Source organism: Mesoplodon mirus (genome assembly GCF_964341445.2).
Source record: "Mesoplodon mirus genome assembly, chromosome: 19".
Lineage (NCBI taxonomy): Eukaryota > Metazoa > Chordata > Mammalia > Artiodactyla > Ziphiidae > Mesoplodon > Mesoplodon mirus.
This window is the reverse complement of record NC_138995.1, coordinates 21,804,667-21,808,442: the sequence shown is the minus strand read 5'-3', so window position 1 is coordinate 21,808,442 and position 3,776 is coordinate 21,804,667. Positions and strand designations below refer to the sequence as shown.

General features: G+C 39.5%; 1 pseudogene across 1 annotated transcript; it reads right to left on the bottom strand.

Moving 5' to 3' along the window:
- Positions 1-3,045: 3,045 nt before the first annotated feature.
- On the bottom strand, positions 3,046-3,469 carry LOC309795479 (small nuclear ribonucleoprotein Sm D2-like; annotated as a pseudogene). The gene has a single exon. The product of its transcript is annotated as a small nuclear ribonucleoprotein Sm D2-like (transcript).
- Positions 3,470-3,776: the final 307 nt, after the last annotated feature.

Sequence of the window (3,776 nt, the reverse complement as noted above, 5' to 3'; positions counted from 1 at the left end):
CAAAGATTGGAAAAGATGCATTTTGAAAGAGCAGTGCAGATAAATTGGTTTTGAGAGTCAGAGAAGGAACAGATTTCAGAGATGATCAATCATCTTCAGCTTACTTAACTTGAAGGAAATTTGCTCATAATTTGGAGAATCTCACATTGTTAGAGCTCATACAGTGCCTCCAGCTTAAGAATCCTTGTGAAAGTGTATAGAAAGGCTGGTTAAAATAAAAAAGAAGTAAAGGTGTTATGCCTTCTCTCCTCCACCTCCCTCCAGCCACATCTACTCAGACTGCCCTCGCATGCTCTCTTTGCTTTTAAGCCTGCCTTGTGTGTTCACCATGACTTAATTTCTCATTTATTGATGTTTACTCTCTGCTGACCACTGAGGATACCACTAGATGTACATTCCATAACTACCAGCCTACATGATAAACACATCATGCAATTAACTTTGTTTTTAGATGGGAAATACAGTGTAGAGACATTAAGATTCTTTGCCAAAAAAGTCACACAGCTAGAAAGCACTGGAGCCTGGATTCTAATCTTGAAACCAAAGCTCTAACCATAATGGAAAAAAATTAACTGGGCTATAATAAAATTAAAAATATATATTCATAAAAGACATCATAAATCTATGTATAGATCTATCCAAACAATAAATATAGATATATCTAAAATAATCATCTATTATCTCTACATCTGTTTACCTGGATGAGGTAGAGAAAGAATTTGTGTCTTAATTTATATTTTTTCCTCCCCATACTGGATACTGATGATATAGGACACTATTCTCACAAAGTTCTGCCATATTAGGCAAGTCAATTACCCTTCCTTGGGCTTCAGGAAAAGCAAAAGCTGATTAAACTGAAGAGGCATGTAATGAATGAAATGAAGTATGCAGATGTCAGCTTCAGAACTTTCTGGTTGCAAATTCCAGGTTCAGTGTATCACTTGTTTGTAGACTAGCTATATCATCTTTCTGTAACTTAGTTTTATCATCTGTAAAATACTTACCTGATTGTGCAGACATTAAAGGAGATTATGTATTTTAAATGCTCAGTACAGTGCCTAGCACCAGACAGTCAAAATAGACAATAGTGAGGTTTTCGATACTTTGCAAACATGAAAATTTCCAGTTATAGAGAGTAAGAATATTATTAGCTTCCACTTGGCTGTGAATTTAAGAAAGAAGAGAGCGTCTAAGAGTTTTATAGAAGTAAAAGCCTCAGCTACCACCAGTGAAAGAAGAAAACGGGATTTAAAATGTATCAGGAATAATATCCAGTTGCATATGTGCTAGCTGTGCAAATAAACACACATAGGTGAACGAGAAAAAGAAACATAAAAAGCAACTGGTTTAAATTTTGTCTTTGATTCTGACTAGCTTGGAAACCTGAAACTAACTTCTGCTTAGAGTGGCTCTCCCTTTCAATGTTGCTTCTTCAGAGAAGGCTTCCTGAACTCCTTAAATAGATTGCAGGCAGACCTCAGAGATACTGTGGGTACAGTTCCAGACTGCAATTAAAGCAGATATCACAGTAAAGCAAGTCACAAGAATTTTTTTGGTTTCCCATTGAATATAAAATTTATGTTTACACTGTACACTATATTGTATATTATAAGTATGCAATAGCATTATGTCTAAAAACAATGTACATATCTTAATTAAAAATACTTCATTGCTAAAAAATGCTAACCATCATTTTGAGCTTTTGCTGGTGGAGGTTTAGAATATAGCAAGACTTACCAAAATGTGACACAGAGACACAAAGTTTGCAAATGCTGTTGAAAAAATGGTGCTGGTAGACTTGCTTGACGCAGGGTTGCCACAAACCTTCAATTTGTAAAAAACGCAATATCTGAGAAGTACAATAAAGTGAGGTATGCCTGCAGTCCTCTTGTTATGTGGATTTCTAAAACCCCATACTTCTCCTTCATATCATTGGTTTTTTAAGACTCCATGCTTCTCTCTCAGATCATCTGTCATCTTGATTATCATGTGATCATTTCTATCAGCCTCATTACTTCCTGTCTCCACAGCTAAAAGATAAATCCTATGGAAGCAGGAACACATCACTCTTGTTTCCCACCTGCCCTCACTTTGCCTGTGGCAGGACCTGGCACAAGTAACAGATAAAATAATAGGAGAATAAACATGAGTGTGCGAGTGAGGGAAGTGAAAGGGGAGAGGAGACAGAAATGTGGTAGAAAAAAGTGATGCTGGGATTTGATGTACATCTTCTATAACCAAGTTCAGAGCTTTTCCCTTTATTGCACCAGACTCCTTCCTCCCCTCCTCTTTCCTTCCATCTTTTTCACTTTCTTTAAAATATAATTTTAAAGTATAATTATAAATATATATAATTATAAAATATAATTTAAAAATATAATTCAGATCATTATGTGGTTGGATGTTGGACTTGCTTTTCAGAAGGTCTAGGGGAAGCTTTTCTTATCTGTGGACTTGACACTTTCACCAACACTATTAAACACGGACAGTGGAGACGCTGACCTTGGGCACTGCAATCATCAGCTCACTTTTAGTGGAGCCCAAATTAGGCACAACTGGGGAATGAAGGTGATTAGTTTGCCAACAGCTGATGTCAGCCAGCTTGATGAGATTAGCACATCTACAACACTGCATCATGAGTGGGTACAGGTGCCTTTAACCAACAGCACTCTTTGCGTCTAAATCTGCTTCAGTCATGAGTCATCTTGACCCTCCCCTAGGTTCAGGTGCCAGTCTTTTAATTTTTGGTTTCTGGACCAAGCACTCTTTACAGACTATTGAAAATAAAATTACCTTCATCAGTGAGTCTTGCTCAAGGGACATCCTTTTATACCAGCATTTTCTCTGGGTCTTGTTCTTGACATGGACCCGTCTGGATAGTAGACACAATCCTGGTTCAGCCATTACCATTGTTATCAGGGGCCCAGATTCTTCTGGAGGCTTATATTATTACCTGGGACATGGTTGGAAGGAACCTCAGAGACAAAAGTCATCATCCTTCCTCTCCACTTTTTTTTTTTTTTTTAGAAAAAACACATGACTTTATTATCCCCAGCACAAAGGGCAGGTCTTTGCAAAATGAGAGGGCAAGTTCTGGTGGCAGGGAGGAGGCCCCTGCTTGCCGGCAATGAGCGGGCTCCACAGGACCACAGTGGCCGAGTCCCTGTGCAAGAACATTTTTGAGACATAGCGGTCCTTGTTGACTGGCTTGGACTTCTTCTTGCCCTTGCCACTCTTGGGGACTTCAGTCCACATCTCCTTCACGTTCTCCAGCACCATGTTGCAGTGCTTATTGAAGGCTTTCACACGGCCCCAGAGCTTCTTGTTGCAGCAGTTGATGAGTACTTGGGTGTTGTTCTTGACCGACTGGGTGAGCACGGAGAGTGGCCCTGTGTTAAACTCCTCCTCCTCCGCTTCTGCAGCTCCTCTGGTGTCACATCTCACTCTGGGGCTTGTTGAGGAGACTCATGTTGGTGATGGTGGTGGCTGCGCTCTCAAGTCACTACCGTCTCCTCCGCGTTGCTTCGACCTTCCGCAGAGAGCCCTCCCCACTTTTTAATAAATGATTGAACTAAGGCCCAGAGAGCAGAAGTAATTTGACTAAGGCTTCACATTATGATACATTGTGACAGTTAGATTTAGATCCAGGTATCCTTGACCTGAGTGCTAAGTACAACTCTGGGGAGATACCAACATTTTTTCTTTCTTTTTTCCTTCCATCCTTTCTCTCTCTCTCTGTTGCTTTTGTTTTTGTTTTGTTTCGTTTTAATACATTG